Here is a 22535-nt window from a genome sequence, read left to right as displayed (position 1 = left end):
TGACCTGTATCACATATGGTTGGAGTTCTCAATGGCTCAATGATCATAAATCTTGTAGATTTTTTGTATTTAGCATTGAGCTGGTTATGACAAGTTGTTATGTGTCAATGTTTATGATAATAATAGAAATATCCTGGGATTTGGAGCTTGAAAAAAATCATTTGATACCTAGATATGGAGGTCCGTCAAGCATCATACCACATCCATTTTGCCCACTTCTACCATTCCATAACAGGCTTGCATGACCAGAATACGTGTCTAGTAGTTTTAGGACAAGAGCATATGATGCATTTGCCAGAGTTAATACCCTTTTTCTTTAGATTCATGGCAGTGGCCAATACATCTGTGAGAGCTCTCCACAAAAAAAGCTTGAAATTGAACTGGTTAGGAATCAGCCGTACATCTAGAAGAGTTTTTTGCCACCAATATGCATATGATGAAGGGACCATTGTGAGTTACATCTCACAAAAATATATAGTTTGGGTAGCAATAGAGCATAAAAGGCAGAGGTGTTAGTGGTCCACCAACTAACTGACTGATTAGGAATGTTCCAATCCCGATGTCGTTCTTCTAGATTGAGAGCATCTCTAAGAGGCAAGCCGTGAATCTGAGCACAAAGTTGACGCCAAGGTATCATGAAGCCAAACCCTAGTCTATATTGTCGTTTGGCAACAAAAAAGAGTTTCATGTCGAGGTTAGAATCGACCATATGCTAAATTTGTTTGAGACCTTTTTTGTGCATTGATAGTGCAACCTTACCCGAAAACCTAGCAAGCGGAGTTTTAAAAGCAAAGCTCCAAAACAAGCTCTTATCCCCCAATGAGTTTCTGTAACTGCTTTTTCTCTCCTTGCTAAAGCTATCTTAGTATTTAGCAACACCCTTTGCATACCAATGATTGTTTTCTACTCTAATAGCTATGTATTCTTCCTTGTGTGGGTAGTGTGAACATGTGAAGTCTATCGCTCATACGTGTATTGAAAATTTTCTACAACATAGTCCACCAACAAAAAGAGACTAGGTGTGATATAAGTGGGGGTCTAATGATTCTTTAGTGCTACCTCATTAGGAAGAATATTGTTCTCGCCATCTATTCATTTCTCTAATAAGAACAAAGCTTGCATCCATTGTCAAACTGAAAAGAAACTCCTTGACACCTTGGGAATTTTGACCTGTATACAATGGGTAAATTAGTGACTTACCTGAAATGGGTAAGATGGCTATATCATTCTTTCATTCCAAGCATTTCTCCAAGTCGGTCAATAGAGCCACGAACCTTATCCCATCTTACCTCGGAGAAGAACCATGGTACCAGAGAGAAGGTCTATGGTAAATTCATATATAAAGGAGAGATAGAAAAAGAGGAAATAACCCCTTCTAAAATATCCCCGGTCACCCCTAACTATGCTACATCTCTCCATTCTTGAGCTCCCTCCAATCCAAGGCCTCTTTTCTAGACCAATACAGAGGGGAACCCAGGAGCTTGCTCATTCTCTAACCTTAAAGCTGTTGATAAAGTCAAGAGAGTAGTGGAGTCGAAGGGATTCACCTCTTCAAAGAAAACCTTTAAATCCAAAGGGTTCTCCTCTAGGTACTCATCCCTTAACTTTTATGAGGCCCTTATGGAAGACATGCCCTCCCCTGAAACTTTGGTGGCTACTGAGAACATAGTTGAACAACATGATTCTAGCAAAAAGAAAAAAAGTCTATTGATAAGGCCAATTCTTAGGGGATTCAATTGGAGGTTCATATGCATGAGTTTGATAGTGATGATGGGGCCACCCAAATAGTGCAAAAATCCCTTAATGAAGGTTTATACTTTTATTGTAAAGGGGTTGAATGACCCCACAAGATTGTACTCATTCAATAAATGGTTGCTACCTTGTGAATTGAATATTTGTATTGTTCAATAACATAACATTTATTCTAGAGCTAGGAAAATGTTGCACTATAGAGGATTCCACTTTTACTATGGTGGGGCCCCCAATGGTTATGTTAGACGTCTAGCTTGCATCAAAGCCTCTTTGAATCCCCAATGGATTCTAGACCATCCTAATCATTAGGAAAAATATGAACCTATACCCTCAAAAGGGTGGTGGACACACTCTATACCCTCAAAAATGTAGGGGGACAAAGTAGTCTTACACTTCTTAATGGGCACTTACCTAGTGAGAAGAGGAGCGGGGGGGGGCATATGGAGCCTCCAACTTCCCTCCTTTTTGATCCGGTTATGAAAAAATCCCAAAATTTTAAAATTTTTAAAATTTTTCAAAACTCAAATCTTATCTTCTTAAAACCCCCCTTAATCTTTTTTTTGGTCAAAAAAGCATTTTTTGACCTCAAAAAGTCAAAATGTGCACACAAAAACCCTAAAATTCAAATTTTTGAAAAATCTTTGTTTATCTAACCCCCCCCCCCCAAAAGTAGTGCTTAGGCAAAAAGTGATTTTTGCTCTCTAGAACGCCTTTTCCAACCCCTCCTTGATTGCAACTATCACACTTATCCTCTACTCCAACACTCTCTCTCTACACCATCTCCATTGTTGCAGCACGGAAGCTCCTCTCTCCTCCCCTACCACCTTCCATTGCCACACCAAGCAAGGGTTATCCACCTTCTCCTCCCATTGCCACACCAAGCAAGGGTTAACCACCTTCTCCTATCACTTTATCCCACCTACATTGTAGCAGTAAGCAAGGTCCTGATCGTCCTCCTAATTTTCTTTGTTCAACCATGGCCAGCTCTACTTTGCAAAGGTGGCCAAAGGATGAGATCATAGCCCTTGCATGCCACAACACAAGAGGTATAGATGATGAGTGGGGTGCCACAAGAGTTCACCAAAGGTGCTTGGGTATACATGCAACCATCTGCTATTGGCCCTCATCATGTGCGAAATCGTACAAACTTGGATCATCATTGGAAAGGAAAGATCCTTGGCTTCAAGAACCACAAAGACAAGGGGACCATAGCCATTGTGCAACATGTTTTCTCAATGTCAAGCATGCAATTGCAACAACCACCTCGATTTCCAACACATTGTAAGTACATGTTTTGAGAATACAAAGCTAGGTGTGAAATCACAATGACGTTGGTGGAGGGGAAATCACTACATAGTCTCTCCGGTACATTCAATGCTATACATGCGGATATTGGAGCAACAATGTTCGCACATCTTTGCCCAACCAAACTAGTTCAAAGAAGGATTTTCTTCTATTCTCACTCCTATACTGTGCCTACTTCTACACAAGAGTTTGGAACGCTTGAACCCATCAAAGCAACCTCCTTATTAAGTATGGAGTGGGGGTCCAGATTTGTGGTCGGTAGCATCTTTCAAGAAAAAGATGATAATAGATGTCCAAAACTCTTTGAAATACTCTAAAGATTCTAGGTCTGTGGGCTTGAGTTGTTGTTTGCCTATTCACTGTTTTGTGCACATTTTTAAAGAGTTTGGATTTGTAGAGACTACCACAATGCTTGTATGTAAAGATGTGCATTATGAGGAATTAGGAAGGCTTTTAGAAGAGGACTGGGGTTTTGTGGAGGGCATGCACAATGGGGACCGGTACCGTTGTAAGGTTGGAGCTTCAGGTATTGGAGTGCGCTATTTGCAATCCCGCATGTCTTTGTACATACGATTCCACTATGATCATTGGATGTGAAAGCTTGGAGTGTGGACTCCCTTACAGAGTGTAGACGGTGCTATTGCAAGCTTTGACATTGCAGTGAGGATGCCCAACGATGCTTTGGAGGTAGTCCAAGTGAATAAGCATTGGACTCTTAGTAATGTGCGAGAACATATATTTGGTTATTATGGGTTTTGAGGCCCTTCAACAAGTACAGTTTTGTTTACAATATCACAAGGTGAGAATCCTTCCACCACATTTTCAATACATCATAGTTTATCGATCATTGGATGCTTATTGTAATGAATGTCCGTAGATTGGGAAGAGAATGGAAGACAAATTCAAGGTCGAGGAGGACTGGGGATGGATGGAACTATTCTATCACTCTTATAACTTTGGAACTCTTGGAATTTTGGAAACGATACCTGATGTAATCAACATGATTTTGCTTCGGCAAATCATGTCTTTGATTATAGTTTTTTGCATTGAGATGAGAGATCATTTTTTGGTGAAAGTGCCTCCTTTTTTAATAAATAAATGTACTTAGAAAAGGGACCATTATAAAAGGGACGCCGCATGATTCATTCACTTTTTTCACTTTTGCAACTCTTGAGATCCTCCCCTCTCTATCTACACCCCAGGCTAGACATGGACACTTCCACAACCTCTGCATCTGCACCCACATCCACCCTTTTGTCACGCTTCATCCTCCTTCTCGAGGACACAAAATACAAAGGGAAGTTGGACCTCCACACCTTCTTTACTCGTCTCCCTGACCTTGACGCCACAATTGCCCTTCACATGGATGCATTTGCCGAGATTTTTGTGTTCATGGACGAGCACATCATAAAATATTCCGTATCTATCTCCCCACATGCATGGATCTGGGTGCCTTGCAATCTTTTGTGCTACATACAAAAAGGTGATCCCCCATTCTCCAAGCGGTTGCGACGATTCCAAGAAAGTGCCGCCAACGCAGGACATTTCTTGGACGAGCAAGCCTCAGGGGTGTCAGCGCTCAAGAAGCGCAAGTCGGGGGTGGAGTACCTTTCGTGGCTAGCAACATTCATCTTCTTGGTGAGTGAGGAACCTGATTTGGAGGAGTTGTGCTTACCACACCTTCAGGTTGGGTCCTTTATCAAGGACACCAAGGAGCAGGAGGTTATCCCCATGAACCTTGCAGTGGAAGGAAAGACACTTCGGCTCGAGTACCCTAGGGGGATCGAGGAGGTGGTTGAGAAATCCATCATTGTAGCTAGCCCTAGTGATACTCCAGTGCCACTACCATTAACAGATGTGGCTATCTCAAAGGTAGAAATCAGATGCTTCTCTTGAGTGGTAATGGATGGGGATGAGTATGTACTTATGCATGATTTAGAGAAAGCATTTGGTCTGCGCATGGATAAATGCTTGAGCGTGCTATGAAACAACACCAAATGCCTCTTAGACAATACACCAGATGCCCTAAAAAGCAAGCTCTTGCCACTTGGGGACTTTGTTGTTGACACTATTGCAGTTGTGTGTGAAGAGGTCCTGGCAGCAGAGCAGTTGCACGGGACTGAGGAAGAATTCTAAGCCACGCAAGCCAAGGTTGAGGACGCTAGGATGCCTATGACACTATGCAACCCCCCATCTGATGATCCAAAGCTCATAGCTGCGGTGCATGGGAGCATTGACTTGGATGGAAAGGGAAACAAGGAGGAGGAAAACAAGGAGTAGGAGGTAAACTCTATCCTAATTTTCATGTTATTTTCTTATCCTTCATTGTATTTTTTCTCAACCTTCAATGGTTTATGACAGAATGTCGTGGAGGTTGATGATTTTGCTGCAAGAACGGGTGGCAAGCGGACGCGCTTTGAACCTTAGTCTTCCCTTGCGCATTACCTAAGACAACTCCCCCTTGGCGATGTGGCCATTGTCCATAATGAATTTACTCCCCAAGCCCATTTTATGACTTGGTTGTTGAAAGCTTTGAGCAAGGTTTTGTGTTTGAGCACCATTGCTCAAACTGCGCATCTTGTGTTCCTAGTGCATAGATCCCTTGTATGCACAGCATTCGGCACTTGCTTCCATGGTAAAGTGCTTGCCGAAATAGGGATACATGCTTCCGTTGGCTCAACTGACTCAAAGGCCATAGGGTAGTCCCTCTTTACTGGGGAGTTGCCTTACGTGCAAGAGAGGTGCCAGGAAATGGTCAACAAAATTATGAACTCCTTAGATACATGATGTAAAATCAACTTTTTGGAAGTAATAAAAAATATTCCGACTTGTCTCTCTATCTTGTACATTCTTCTAAATGTGATCTGTCAATCTTGAAATTGTTGTAATTGGTGATATGTTTCAATAAGCTGTGTCTTTTTTGCTTGAAGTAGCAACATGGTGGAAGTTGGATGTACATAATACTTCTTTCAACTTACCTTAATTCTAGGGAAAGTATAAAACACATCTGAGTGAAAAGAAGTGGTTTCTCTAAAGTAATGCTACAAAACCAATTGATCTCAGGTAATCTATGTGTTTTAAGTATCCTGCGGGGAAGCCTACGAGGTGCCAAAAAAAGGGTGGCCGCAAGGGCGCACAAATGGCCCATCCATCGGTTTTGGATGGCCAATTTGCACGCCCTTGTGTCCACCCTTTTTTTGGCATATGGAGCATATGTTTTCAGTACTCAAGGACACTATAAAAGGTGAGATCAGCTCTGAATTTAAGTATTCAAGCACACTATCACGTGATTCACCTCTATCTAGTACATCCCTGCACCAAAAGGACCAATTACATTGGACATTCGAAAAATCTCATTTAATTGCGTAGACACTTGGTTTCACAATATGTTCACTTTTTTGATATCCTATGGGGTAAACAAAGCTTGAAATTGCAAAAAAACGGGTGGCCACAAGGGCGCGCAAATTGGCTATCCAAAACTGATGGGCCATTTGCACGCCCTTGTGGCCACCCTTTTTTTTGCACCTGGTAGGCTTCTCTTCCACATAGGATACCCAAAAAGTTCATGTTTGATTTATATTTGACTCTTCATATTCAGAAACAATAAACTCAAAACACATGGATAATAGACATGGTAGACACAACTGTGAATCATATTTTCATTGCAAAGTCATCTCATTACAAAGATAAGGGTGTGCAATACAAAAAGAGGGGTAACTTCGGCTAATGCTCAAAGTCTCGTCGCAATCGACATGCAAGCTATGTATCTTTTGGTTGTATTGTCACTCACTTTGCATAAATCGTGTATAGGCTGGTATCTTCCAACACTGTAAAACAAGAAAAACCAAGCAAAGATAATACTCAAACCCCCAGCCCAAGCCCACCAACAAGGAACTACGACTGGAAAGTATACTACTAATTAAATCTGCTACCAAGGAATGTGCAATTTAATCTTAGTGTCAGATCTCATCAACGAATATCCACAAAGACGATCACTTCATCATTCATAAAAAAAAAAAAGAGAGATATGGATTGAACGTTGTCTTTATTTCAAAAGAGAGAGAAAGGGGAGAAGAGCACGAGACATTGTGAATTAATATGTAATTATGAATATTGGAATTGGTTTTTACAGCTAACGCAAGAAGACTTATCTTTTGTCTTCAAGAAATTTTGTCGAGGCAGCTTCGTAGGCTCCAAGTTCGAATGATAGCATCTCACGCCTTACACCCTATAGGGTAGCACTTCAATTTATCTTACACCCTATAGGGCATTGCAGTCTGTAATTGATTAGTAGCTCCAAATACTCGCTCTCTCTCTCTCTCACACACACACAACAAAGTCTCCTCTCTCTATCTCTGTCTATCAACAATGGCTTAAAAGATTTCTCTTCTAGCTTTAGAGAGAGGAAATTGACTTACGAACTTCTCTCTCTCTCTCTCTCTCTCTCTCTCTCTCTCTCTCTCTCTCTCTCTCTCTCTCTGCTATAAAGGCGGCTCTCCATCCTAGACACAGAGAATCTCGCTCTCTTTCTTCTTCTCACCCCGACTATGGGATGCACCCCCTACTAGGGTTTAATGAATCCAAAGGCTTTAAAACAAAAGAAAACATCTCTCTCTCTCTCTCTCTCTCTCTCTCTCTCTCTCTCTCTCTCACACACACACACACACACACACACACACACACACATTCAATTCACAATACAGGGTCTCTCGCCCCTTATCTCACTCGCGGTATCTTGCAAAGAATCACGCTCTGTCTCTCTTTGATTTTGCAATGAGGGAAATACTCTCTCTCTCTCGTTCTCACGGCTCCTCCTTTGCCTGCAAATTCCCTCCTCATCATGGCCTACACCCTCTCGGCCGCTTCCTTGCTTTGCATCCTCGCAACAACTGGCCTCTTGCTTGGCCTGGCTAAAACTCCACCTCAACATGGCTCTCCTACCTTTCCTTACAGCGCCCCCATCTCATGCACCACCTATATCAACGTATAGATATACTAATAAGCGCGATAGGTATCACCATAGGATCTATATAGTAGACAAAGAAGAAGAAGAAGAATCAACAGTTTTGTTTGGTTGTTGTTTTGTCTCTTCTTCTCACCATACGTAGAACTTTTGGAGAGTAGGATAGAGAAGTTTTAGTATGGTCGGTAGGGATCAAAACTCCAAAGAGATATCGTAGGACCCCAAAAGTAACTAGAGATATGTTACATACATATATATATATATATATAATGCATACACATGGCAAAATCCACAAATTGCAGATCATGTTGGAATGGTATAGGGGGTGGAGCTCTAGTGGACGGCATGTGTAGGTATTTCCAGGGTGAAATGAATGGAGCCAACAACACCTAGCCTAGATGGAGCCGTTAGCTCATGCGGAAAGCTACTAACACATGCATAGTATAGCACAAAACAATGTCATCTGGTGTGATCGGACAGAGAAAAGGTGCATCAATGCCAAGCTTCCACGTGATTGATAAGAGCAGTACGACTCCTACAAGCGGACATGTACATGCTAACACTATCGTAGGTGCTATTGCCGCCACCAAGCAGCGCGCCCATCAAGAAACCTATGTTACCTAAACACTTGCATGGCGGGCCATGGGTAGCGCTATATTATCCACCCCAGCATGCGGGCGGCGGCCATGTTGGTGTCACAACTATACTTCGCTCATGTTTACTTGATATCGTCTATTGTAAGCTACTGCTCCAGCTGCAGCGCCGCCCACCATTACCATGGGCATTAACCAGAACCCGCTCCAACGGGTAGCGCTATATTATCCACCCCAGCATGCGGGCGGCGGCCATGTTGGTGTCACAACTATACTTCGCTCATGTTTAGTTGATATCGTCTATTGTAAGCTACTGCTCCAACTGCAGCGCCGCCCACCATTACCATGGCATGCAAAGGGCATTAACCAGAACCCGCTCCAATGCTTCAGTAACGCCAACAAAATCTGCAACAAAATAATGATAACCATGCAATCTTAGGAGCTCATGCGTAGACCACTAACCACCGTCTTGTGTGGATAGCAATCCCCCAACTCTCACTCCCTACCTTCGACCACCCGCTATGTAGACCCTCTTTTCTCGTCCACTCCCAACTGTGCAGCCTCTCCCTCTTTATCTTTTCCTCCCTCGTCAACAGGAAACCGTTGCATGCTACTTAACCCACCACTCCCACACTTTTTGAAGCACCTCTTCTTAACTCGCTCTCTCTCTCTCTCTCTCTCTCTCTCTCTCTCTCTCTTTTATAGAGCATGTGGCCACAATTCCTCCTTTCCTTGTTGTGTGCCGGATTACCGCTCACCTCCAATTACTGCAACCCAGACATAATTTTTCTTGTTTTGTCTCCCACTAACACCTTCCAACCAAATTTGATCACTCCATCCCATTTAATACCACACTCACACACACACATCCTTCTCTCTCTCTCTCTCTCTCTCTCTCTCTCTCTCTCTCTCTCCCCCCCTTCCCCTTGTGTGCCGTGGTCTTTTATAGCGGAGAAGTGCTGGGTTAATGAGAGTGCTCTTGCACCGCAAAAAGGTAGTGGAGTAAGGAATCCCCCTTCTAGTATGTCTTACATCACAACCTGTCTCCACCATGTCCATCCTCTCTGACATGGATATAATTCCCTCACCTTGCATCCTTTATATTTAATCTCCTTCTCCATATTCTCCTACAACTTTTAAACTTGTCACCTTCACCTTCATTTCTAGAAAATATATGTCTACACCTAGTAGATAAAAGGCTAAAGAGTGCTTCTCAAGATTTATTTATTTATCCAACACCAAGAAGACAAAACACTTCTTTCTTTTGCATTCTTATATGTAACAGTATAGACGTAGTGAAAATATGGAAAAAGATTTAGACTAGTAAGGGAGGTTGGGTATTCATATAGCCACTATCAAAGGAGGTCCGCCTACATACTCATGTACAAGGCACCTTGAACGGGCCATGTAATTGATTTCAAGATGGATATTGGACAAAGGACAATTAAAGAGGTCTTGGAGCAACATGTTTGGATACATGGGGATATATTGAACTATGTTCATGAGTAGTCTTTGCTCAAGAACCCTAGAACAAATCGTACATGCTTCTTAGTCTAATCTACTAGTATATCATATTTTGTTTAACTCCTTTTGCTCTCCTTGCTAAAACTATCCTAGTATTTATCAATACCCTTTGCATTCCACTGATTGTTTGCTACTCTAATACATATGTATTCTTCCTTGTGTCCGTAGTGTGAGCATGTGAAGTCTATTGTTCACCAACAAAAAGAGACTAGCTTAGATATAAGTGGGAGTCTAATGATGCTTTAGTGCTACCTCATTAGGAAAAATATTGTTCTCGCCATCTATTCATTTCTCTGATAAGAACAAAGCTTGCATCCTTTGTCAAACTCAAAAGAAACTCCTTGATACCTTGGAAATCAAGGAGACCTGTATACAATGGGTAAATTAGTGATTTATTTGAAATGGGGTAAGATGGCTAGGTCATGTTTTCATTCAGCCATTTCTCCAAAAATCTCACGTCGGTCAATAGAGCCATGGACCTTATCCCATCTTACCACACTAACACACACACATCCTTTTACGAAACATTATTTACTCTCTTTCTCTCTCTCTCTCTCTCTCTCTCTCTCTCTCTTGGGGAACTGTTCTTATATTATATTATCTCATATATTCCATCATCTCTCCTCCTCCTGTCCATTAGATACTTTACAGCCTAATCATAAACTGATAGCATTTTTCTCTCAGTTGTCCATCAGATACACTGACATAGTCTTCCCATATTGTTTTTCTTATAATCTCCCATGGAATGGTGACTCTACACAAGGAAACCTTATCAAAGCAAGAATAGTTTCTAGCATTTGAGACAAAGAATAGGAACCAAACTCTCAATGATTGTAAACAAAAGTCAATTGCTTCATTGAGAACATTACATAGACCGAAAGTCATAGCATACATAGTCAGTTTCACAAGCATCCATGGCTGTACATGCACTACAACAAAAGAACGTGTTATCGACGCAGATATTGGCGCGGCCCGTCGCTATGCGCATCGCTGTGAAACCAGTCGCTATTAGCGACGCACATAGAGACGCACATAGCAGAAAAAATTTTCTTGGGTAGAGGACAGGTAGCATGGCCTGTGCCCAGTTAAAAGATGGACACAACCACAGCCAGAGTTCCTGCCCTCTGCACAAGAAAGCGAGCAGCACCAAAATATCAACCATGCTTCCGCGCGCAAAAATTTCGGCAGAGTTCTCTTTGTTTTTACATAAACTTTTCAAAAAAAACCATATCATGTATATACACCTCCTACATGCTATCCATGTAGGATCTCACATGAGATTTAAGGCCAATGAAAGACAACCGTACCAACTGAAAAGCATAGCCATAACTTAAAAGCATAACCATAACTTAAAACCATAACTGGCTATAACCACTTTGATCAAAACCATAATGCAGATAACCATAACCCTAAACAAAATTAACAATAACCATAAGCATAGCCAGAAAGAGAAACAATAACTGTCTATACAATGACAATGACAATAATCATAACCATAAGGGAAACAATAACTGTCTGAACACTAACTGTTTGTACAAAAAAGAGACACAATAACGTGCTTGTGTCTCACGAAGCATATAGATGAAATTTGGTCCAATAATGACTAGGCGTCGCAACCTGGACATAGGAAACTCACAAAATTAGTATTGATATTACTTCACATATACTGACTTAATTAAATCAACTCACACATATTAACATCTCACCTCAAGCGATCAGCGAGACTGTAAGGCCTCCAAGTCTACAGGCTCTCCTGAAGCTTCAAGATCATTCAGTACTACATAGATACCTCTGCAATATCCATCTGACTCCTCCTCGCGTGATGGAGCTCGATGTATCGCAAGATTCTGCGTTTATACAAAAATCAAAGTAATAAGAATACATGATTCATCACGTTTTAAAAAACTCCATAGTTAAGATTGGATTAGAAACTCACAAACTCATAGCAAAAGGTGTCGAAGCCTCCGCTGCCAAGATGAGATTTCCCCCTAGTCATCTGTCGTACCTGCGCGGCCTCACGCTGCTGTCTGAAATGCGTGTCCGCTGTCCACTCATCCTCCGTGATCTGTAGCCACGTCTCGTGTGGGATGCCCGAAGGCTTCGGCGAGCCGGTCCTGAAAGCCTTCTAAGCTGCATCTCGTCGATGTTTGATGGTGTCCCGTGCAACATCCTTGATCCACCGCGCCGAAACAACGGAAGAACCTGGAGCAGGCTTGTACTCTCTCAGGATGTTCTCCACTATGTAAGTGACTTTTTCCTTTTCTTGCTGATCCCAAGACGTCAGAATTCCTTTTCTCTAGTCTTGCCCAGTCTCCGTACACCTCGGTCTAGAGGTGTACAGAGATTAGGACTACCGAGTCAAAATCTCGTCTTTATTGGTCAAATCCTAAATGGGTAGACACATACGTGCACTCCCAGGTGAACATGGCAATGCATGTAGCAGGCAAAATCCCTTTGCCTCTTTTAGTTCCATAGTTTCTTCTCTGTCTACGTACCCTATCTCTCGTTCTTTCTCTCTCGATCTCGCTCTCGCTATCTCTCTTTCTCTCTCGATCTCGCTCTCAGTATCTCTCTTTCTCTCCCTCTCTCGATCTCCCTCTCACTGTCTCTCTTTCTCTATTTTCCAATCTCTCTCTCTTTCTCTATTTTCCTATTTCTCTACCATAACTCCTGGAGCTCCACTTCCCTCTCTCTCTCTCTCTCTCTCTCTCTCTCTCTCTCTCTCTCTCTCTCTCTCTCTCTCTCTCTCTCTCTCTCTCTCTCTCTCTCTCTCTCTCACTCTCTACTTCCCTATCTCTCTAATGATCGAACGAGCCACCGATCTAGGGAGATCTAGACGCCCACGACTGCGGAGGACTACACAACATCGACAGAGGATCTAGCTAGGTCACTTTGGCTCGACATGCACAGATCCGGTCAGAGTACTGACCATGGAGGAGATCTACCTATCCCAACTAGCTCGTTTAGCCATTTAGTCCACACCTAGCAGTTTAGGATTCCATAATATTTTATTTTGTCATCTTCTTACTCTGACTTTGTATCAGATCCATCACATTGTAACTTTCTTGTCTCATGTCTCATAGGTCACTTTTGCCTTTCGAAGACGTTAATATAACATTTCATTTCATTTCTCTCTTTAATTTTTTTTTCTTTAGTTTTAATTTCCTAAGCCTACATTAATTCTCTCTCTCTCTCTCTCTCTCTCTCTCTCTCTCTCTCTCTCTCTCTTTGATTACCTACCCACACACACACATTTCTCTCTCTCTCTCTCTCTCTCTCTCTCTCTCTCTCTCTCTCTCTCTCTCTCTCTCTCTCTCTCTCTCTCCTCCTACACACCGCTCTCTCTCTCTCTCTCTCTCTCTCTCTCTCTCTCTCTTTCCTACACCTCTCTCTCTCTCTCTCTCTCTCTCTCTCTCTCTCTCTCTCTCTCTCTCTCTCTCTCTTTCCTACACACACACACACCGTTCTCTCTCTCTCTCTCTCTCTCTCTCTCTCTCTCTCTCTCTCTTTCCTACACACACACACACACACACACACACACGATGTAGAGGTAGAGAGAAGAGAGAGAGAGATAGCAAGAGAGAGGGGTTGGGGAGGGTGGAGATGGACATAATACCTGCGCAGCAGGTTCCGGCCAAGGTCTGAGCAGGCGAAAATGGCCCCTGCGCGCGGGTTTCGCTTTTTTCCCCCAATTTTTTTTGCGTCGATATACGCGTCGCTATACGCGTGGCAAATAAAGCCTTTCCACGCGTATATCGACGCACATTGCGACGCGTATAGCTACGCGTATAGCGACGCCTGCTAATGTCATCAATATACGTGTGGAAAAGCATGGCCGTCGATATAGGCACGTTGATATCTTCATTTAGTGTTGTAGTGATGTTGAATGATCCAGTGCCACCAATCCCTAACATTTGTACAATGCCAAAAACTGTGCTTAACTATTTCCTTCACACTGCAGTGAGGGAATTTACCATCTGAAATCCCTTTCTTCACGAAGAGTTCTCCACATGGAAGAAAGGTTGTGTCCAATCTCCATAGAAACACTTGATGCTTAATAAGCAAGGTAGACTCTAAATAGCATTAATTCTATTAAACCACCATTGTTGAGTTCTTGCAAGCCTCGAGAAGCTGCTACATCTGGTAGAGATATCTACAGCAGCAGGTAAGAGTAGTACATAAAATTTAGTTGTGGTTGATGTCCACCAATTTACAGCATTGCCTGTTGGCAGCTACCACTCTCTAAATCTATCTCATAGGTTGGTTGTGATAGGCACTTGAAGACTAAATGTCTAAGTATGCAAATCTGCCAGGGTATTTTGAATACCATTGACAATCGATATGTTCTTCTAGCTGCAAAAAAAGGGATAAACAACCCTGAGAGTCCAGCAATTGCTCAACACAAGTGATGCGCTTTCTAAATAGCCTGATAGCAGGTTTCTTAATGATCAAAGCAGGAGGATGTTTAAATATGAAACTCTAAAACACATTCTCTTAACCTAGAGAGTTTCTAGTGTATCTCAATTTTCCCTGCCAGATGAGATGAGCACAGGTGAATTTCCATGGAATCACCAGTAGTAGCTGGACAGTTGAACACCTAGTTTTGAGGGGGGCATGGGAGAAGAGTTTGTCCCAATCTATCATTTTTAGACCCATGAAAATAAACTACTAAAGTGGAGATGATATCCCACAGGCACCTGGCCCAAATGTTATCCCTCTTAAACATGTGTTCAACCAGTGTAGCCCTCCTAGAATGAGCATGTGCCTGCAGGTTCAGCACTCCTAACCCCCTTGGTCTTTAGGATAGGCTACATAATCCCATTTGATGAAGGAGCATGTTTTCCCTTTATTGCCCCACAAAAATTTTCTCAAGGGAGACAAGAATTGATCCAGATGAGATTTTCTCCAATCTAGAGGAGGTAGATGATACAGTAACTATGGCAGTAATATGGCCTACAAAATTTTGAGCCTGACATGTGAGGGCCATTCATCACAGTACCAAGTATCTATTTTGGGTTTGATCTTCCCCAGAACCCACTGCACCAGTTGATTATTAGTTGTCTGTACTCCTAGAGGGTAGCCCAAGTATCTAAATACCTGCCCCTTCTTCTGCATTCTCTTGGGAGCCCATACCATGTGATCAAAATTAGAAGCATTTATATCAATCAGAACAATTTTTTGCAGATTCCAATTCATGCCAACTTCTATTGAAAACAAAGCTAAATATGAAATATATTTGGATACATTCAGGTTTGTGGCCTGCAAAAATATGAGAGTGTCATCTGCAAAACCTAGAGCAACCAGTTGTTCCTTTGACAATTTCAACCCAGTTATTCTGCACCCAAGAATGCTTGTTTTTCCAGAAATGATAACAGAGGGTGTGTACTCAATGCAAAAAACGAAGGACTTAAGGGGCACCCTTGTCTAACTGATCTGTTAATAGACACAGGGTCTGACAACCGACCATTTATTATGATCCTCAAAGAAGCATTTTCACACAGCAAGTAGATGCACCTGGCCATTTTCTCACCAAACCCCAGTTTAAGCATAATTTGATGCATGAAATCCCAGGAAACTCTTTTAAATGATTTAGCATAATCTAACTCAAGCATAACCATATTCTGACCAGATTTCATAGTGTCAGGACACGGGTCCTACGGGGCAAGGCCCAACCTAGGGGGTCAGGGACCTAGGCCAAGGGCCGGCTGGACCAGTGCGAACTGGGGATCCTCTTAGGGTAGACCTGTCTCTCTTAAGTGGATTTTACCATCCTTAAAAAAGACAACATCTTTTGACAAAGCATCACTAAAATCATCACAATCCCTTCTTACATGGTCTGTACTATCACACCAAATACATCTATTAACAAACCCTTCTTTGGGCTGTTGTCTTTGCCTAGGAAGTGGCCCTGATGGTTCGCCTTTTTCTTCAACCTTTGCAAGTGTCACCTTCAAGTCACGCATTCCCTTCACAAGCTCATCTAGCATGGACTCATCATAAAAGTAGACTTTACCATTTTGTCAGAAGTTGAGGTGGAAGGACTTGTAGTGTTTACTACCATCTTGTCCCTTCTTCTTTGTCGTTTCGAAGCAGTGAGACAGCATCTTCAACCTCATTCCAGTCGGTCTTTATTCCTTGCTTAGCATCTTTATCTTCAAGAAGAAGCTCCAAATTTTCTTGAAACTCTTTACCTGCAGCTTGTAAGAAAAGATCTGTCTTCTCTACATCTAGTGTGGCCCTTTCTCTCCTTGTGAGTTGTGCATAGCGCCGCTCAAATTTCCTAAGTATCTCTGTTATTGATAGTCCTTGCTTTGGCTTGACTACCCATTCTAAGAATGTCCTTTTGGTCACTCTCTCCGAGTCCTCCATGAAATATTCCTCCTTTAAAGCTACTTTGAGTTCTTTCCAATTTCTCCCATGCCCATCTTTAATTGCCCTAACATGCTCCCTAATTTCTAGAGCAACAACTAGCTCAAAGCTTTGAATCATCTCACCTTTTGACACGCGATGCAGCTCCATCTCCTTCACATACTCACGTAAGTAATTGGTTACATCTTTGCCATTGAACTGATCCATTCTGTTGATGACCGCTTGTATGGCCTTCGTTGTTGAAATCTCCCTTCTTTCAGAAACATGTTGTTGTTGCATGAACATTGCAAATGCTTGAAACATTTGCATTGTTGCCGGGTCAAAATGCATACCCTGTTGTTCAACATGATCACCCATGGTTACGCACAAACTCTCACCCTGGCAGTTTCACGTCGGGTTCACCACAAATATGTCAAGAAGTAGGCACTCTTGACAGGAAGGCACCGGGCCTCTTGCTGTAAGAGTTTGTGAGGAAGATCAAGGGCTATGAGAAAGAGCTAAGATGTAGATAACATAGCCTCTAGAGCTAAAGAAGAAATGTAGCAGAAGAAGCCGCTCACTTTTCCTTACAAACACATACGTGATGCAGAGAACTCATGAAAGATAGTCAAAACAAAACAAAAATGAAAACATCGAGATTACGATCATATCATATCATGGGTAGGATAAAAGGGTTAATGGATGAGTTAATGATATTTAATCTTTGTTGTCCAAATAAGCTGCGGATTGCTCTTTGGAATTGTAGCTTTGTGCTTACAATAATGTATATGTTTTGTCTAGCGATTGGGATTAGTTGTGAGTACAAATCCTCTTGAATCATAATAAAATAACCACATTCACATCAAAAGAGAAGTCATAGTCAACAATAGGTAGTATGATGGGATCTGGTGAGAGAAGTATTTCGTTGAGCCTTTTAGGACCAAATAGAAACACTATGCATTGCTAAAAGTGAATCTTTTGACTAATCCAAATGTTGACCCTAATAGATTGCACTGAATGGAATTGACAGAAATTACCTCTATGTGGATTATGGTTATTCATCAATGATATACCTAATATGTTCAAAGATAAAGGTGTGAAAGAAGTGAAAGGAGAAGAAGAAGAGAGTTTCTCTCCCAAGCCCTATTGTTGCCCTTAGGCAATAAGGATACTGCGGGGAGAGAAGTACCTGTAGCAAGGAGATTCTAGAGTTTGTGGAAGAGAATCAGAACCTTAAGAGAGAGAGAGATGCTTGTGGAAGATGAAGATATGGTAACTAACCTTGTGCTCATAATTGTTTCCCGCAAGAAAGTTGTACTCATTACATTGACAAGGTTGGTGCTTGAATACCTTCCAATGAAACAATTAGGACACAACAAGAGCGATCAAAGGGGAAGTAAGATAGAATTAGAGATAGATCTAAGTGTGGTGGTGGTATTAAAGATAGACAATAAGAGATAGAGATAGAGTTAGAGACAAGTATTGGACTAGATATGCAAATGAAAGAAAAACTAGCAACATATATCTTACATGAGAGCAATCGCCACCACCTTAATGGAGAGAGAAGATGAGGCAAGACATCAGCCTTTCTTCAAGAGAAAGTGTGGCATGAAGATGAGTGTTTCACTATGGAATTGAGATATTCTCACTCACTCATAACTTGCCCCAATAAAGAGAAGGTTGCCCTTTTTATAGGTGATGAGGGAGCCATGTTTTACATAATCACTTGATTAGGCTAAAGAGTTAGCCCAAATCAAATGTACTTTGGATATTTCTTAATATGGGAAATATTAGGACTCAAAATATCATGAAATTCAGAATCTTTGGTCGTTGAGGCTCCATGTAGGTGCATGATGTATGTGGGCCCCACCTAGGCATCTTCTGTGTGGCTCTAGCACGAGGTCCCAACTTCTGTGTCTTGTCCTTCAAGGCATCTTTGAGGTGTCACATTCACATGCTTGTGTCTTTTATCCTCCAAATATCTTATTTTATGGAAAAAGATCAAGAGTAACTCTTTTCACTTGATTCACCTGTTTACCATCTCTTCTTGCAGTGTAGTTGTGAGACGATTTTTCACTCTTTTCCTTGTAACTTTTGACCTGTAACTCGGATTGACATGCTTCAAAAGGAAAAATTGGCCTACTAAAAGAGCTTGACTTGGTTTTGGCCTTTTCTCCACGCCCTTAGGTCGGAATTTTCAAATTGGGATGGTCCAAGAAGCTTTGGATCTTCCTTTTCATAAAGTCTTCTAGTAGGCCCTTCCCTCTTGTATGTATCCAAGAAGGTATGCATTATTGAAGGGTTATATTATTAGATAAATATGAAAAGAAGAAAATAATTTATATATGGTAGGATATAGCTGAGATATTAGAAGAAATATAAAAATGCTTTTCCCCCAGACAAAAAGAGGCACAATCATTGATACTTCTCTTGTACTTTCTAATAGTAATGTACATTTATATTACTTCAAAGGTAAATACTAAGGTATGGTACAAAGCTTTTATTTATGTATATGAGTATTATATGAACTATACTTATGCGTCAAAAAGTCACAAGATAAATCGTTTAATGCCCGTTCCCACTATATACGTGCCACAGCACGACACTGGTCCACTGATGACTAGGCATCACAACCTGCACATAGGACAACTCACAAAATTAGTATTAATATTACTTCACATATACTTACTTAATTAAATCAACTCACACATATTAACGTCTCACGTCAAGCGATCAGCGAGACTGTAAGGCCGCCTATGTCTACAGGCTCTCCTGAAGCATCAAGATCATTCACTGTACTTCATAGATACCTCTGCGATATCCATCTGACTCCTCCTGACGTGTCGGGGCTCGATGCATCGCAAGATTCTGCGTTTATACAAAAATCAGAGTGATAAGAATACATGATTCATCGCGTTTTAAAAAACGCCATAGTTAAGATTGGATTAGAAACTCACAAACTCATAGCGAAAGGTGTCTAAGCCTGCGCTGCCAAGATGAGTCATCTGTCGTATCTGCGCGGCCTGACGCTAGTGTCTGAACCGAGTGGCCGCTATCTGCTCATCCTCCTTGATCTGCAGCCATGTCTCGTGTGGGATGCCCGAAGGCTTCGGCGAGCCGGTCCTGAAAGCCTTCCGAGCTGGATCTCGTCAATGTTTCACGGTGTTCCATACAACACCCTTGATCCACCTCATCGGAACAATTTCAGAATGCGGAGCAGACTGGTACTCTCTCAGGATGGTCTCCACTATGTAAAACTGTAGCTCTGCGAGCTTGTGAATCCGCTGTCTCATCTCAGTCTCGACTCTATCCATGTCAACAAAACCATCTGCCCGTACAGTATAGAGCTTGGAGGCACTAGGATCGTATGGCCCCCTAGGTGTCCGAGGTGTGCCAAGAGGTGTGTCGAGAGGTGTTCCTGGGTAGGACGGGGGTCGAAGCATCTCTGGACCCTCCTCCACCTGAGGATCGCCAAGATCGGCGAGTGCGCCTGTACTGCGGAGATGAGGACGTACCCGTCTCTGCCCCACCCCTAGGTGTCGAAGCGGCCCTGATGGGAGAAGCAGGTGTCGTACCCATAGACGTCCCCCCCCCCCCCCCCCCCACCCCCCCAATAGGCGTCCCCCCGCCCATAGGTGTCCCCCCCCTAGGCGTCGGACCCTTGGGTGTGAAGCCCGGAGACGTAGTACTCGTGCCTCTAGCTACCAAGTACTGAGAAGCCTCTGCCATCTGAGCAGGCGTCATCCATGTAACGAAGCCCATGAATGCATCTGCACTCATAGAAGCGGGATCTGGAAACTGGTCTGCCATACTAAAGTCCTGCACAAAGAAAGTAAAATAAAGCGTCAGAACACAGTTGTTTAAATTAACTTTAAGCTTAATTTTAAATCAAATTCTTCACACAAACACTTACAGGCCTAGGCCTCGACGAGTGAGGCATCATCGATAAGATCTTGCACCATTTCATCGTCTATCTCTATTGCAAACACAACTCTGCCCCAACTCGTTCTGGCAGATTGTCTTCATCCATTGCATCTTCATCTACAAGTGTCAATTCTGGCTCGTCTGCGTCATCCCTCGTATATCTGTCAGTTTCCTCTACCATACCTTCGTCCATCTCATCTAATGTCACAGTAGTATGGACGTCGTCTAACTGACTTTCCTCTAGGAGATCTTGCCCTTCAAATACTTGTTTATTTCTCGGAGCAACCTGAACCACAAACCACCATTGTCGCTCTCGAGGGTCCGGTACAAAGACCACTTGCTCGCAATGTTCGGCGAGAGCAAATGTGTCGCTCGCATCTGTCCAAACCTTTGTAGAATGTATTTGCACAAGTTTGTTTCCATCTCTGCGTACCATTGCATTGCGACCAGAAGTAATCACCTTGAGCCACTTCACATCCAACAAAAACATCTCAAACCGCCTAAAGCTTACTTTCACGATATCTGACACCAGACCACAGTAATCTAGATTGCTAGTGCTCTCATTCGTGTCTCTGGCACTAGCCCTGCTCTTTTGCATGAAATTAACCATTATCCCAATGTCAAACGTGTTTCTTCTGGTGTCAATTTGTTGTGTTCTGAAATGCTTTCCATGCGACCATAGTGCCATGTATGTATGATAATTCCAGTCACATCCAATAGCCAGCTCTTCCTCTTCTAGAGATATGGGTTCTCCCATCTGTCGAGCTGCTCTCACTGTCTTGTCCAACCATGCCATTGTAGGGAATTCAGGTAGAGGAGCGAGTTAGTCTGGCAAGGGTAAACCTCTAGTCGTTCGGCTTCGCCTGAAATCTTGTCGCTCCCTGCTAGTCGTGCGATTTCAGTCCTGACAGTTGATAATCACGGGTGAATGCTATGTTGAGACATCGCATATATCCTATTGGCGTCTTGAACTCTGAAATCACCCTTTTAACGTGTCGCTCTTCGTTTTTTAGCAATACCCATGGCGCTCTTGGAAGTTTTGTTTGGCCAGCTGCATTGGTGAAAGGCCACAGATCTGGCATCTTTCCAACTGACTACAGATCATCTCATGAAGCTCGATTGTCTTTCATTCCCATGATTGTCTTCCAGAGGAGCTCTCCCACATTCTTGAATATATGCATTGGATCCAGCAAATGGTTAATTATTTAGTAGATCACCCCAGTACGGCAACGTATGGAGAATGGACAAACGTTTCATTCCTGGAACAGGTGGCCCCTCATGTTGCTCCCATCGGCGACGCCACTCTTGTACATGCATAGGAAGACATTCGATGCGACCAAGCTGACATGCGCGCAAGTGATGTCTATCTGGAAGATAACAGTGGTGGCCTTGATAAATTGTCTTTCGAAGAGAGACAGAATAGCGCACATCCAAAGACTGCCCGCAAATTGGACATGCATTGTATCTCAAAGTTGTTAGCCCTGCATATATTAAAGCATGAATCAGGCCAAGGCAAAGTGCTTGCGAATAGCGAGAATTTTGTAAATCAAGAACCATTACCATAAGCTTCTCCGTATTCTGGCCAATCATGCATAGTCCACATAAGAAGTCCATGAATCCTTGCATATTGTTGTCCTACTGGTTCGACTGCATCTGCTATGTCAATCCCATGCCATAACTCCTGGAGCTCGTCAACTAGTGGAGCTAGATAAACATCCATGTTTTTTGCCTTGAATTTACCAGGTACAATCAAGCGTTTCTTCTATCCGTTTGACCTACGGCTTGCCATACGTGCTCTTGACATTGCTGAAAGACTACCTAATCGTCTACGGATGGTTTCAGTAGGCATAAAAGCCATTTGCGAAGTCCGTTTGCATTTTTTCGTAGAAAAACGCAACCGGATTTGACCTACGGCTTATGTATTTGACGTTTCTTCTATCCGTTTAACCTACGGTTTGCCATACACGGTCTTGACATTGCCTTAAGACTACTTAATGGACTACAGATGGTCTCGGTAGGCGTAGAATCAGTTTCCGAAGTCCGTTTGCGTTTTTCCATAGAAAAACGCAATCGGATTTGACCTACGGCTTGTGTATTTGGCGTTTCTTCTATCCGTTTGACCTACG

This window comes from Adiantum capillus-veneris, chromosome 1 (assembly GCF_014529385.1).
Source record: "Adiantum capillus-veneris isolate H3 chromosome 1, ASM1452938v2, whole genome shotgun sequence".
In the NCBI taxonomy this organism is placed as follows: Eukaryota; Viridiplantae; Streptophyta; class Polypodiopsida; order Polypodiales; family Pteridaceae; genus Adiantum; species Adiantum capillus-veneris.
This window is presented reverse-complemented; position numbering follows the sequence as displayed.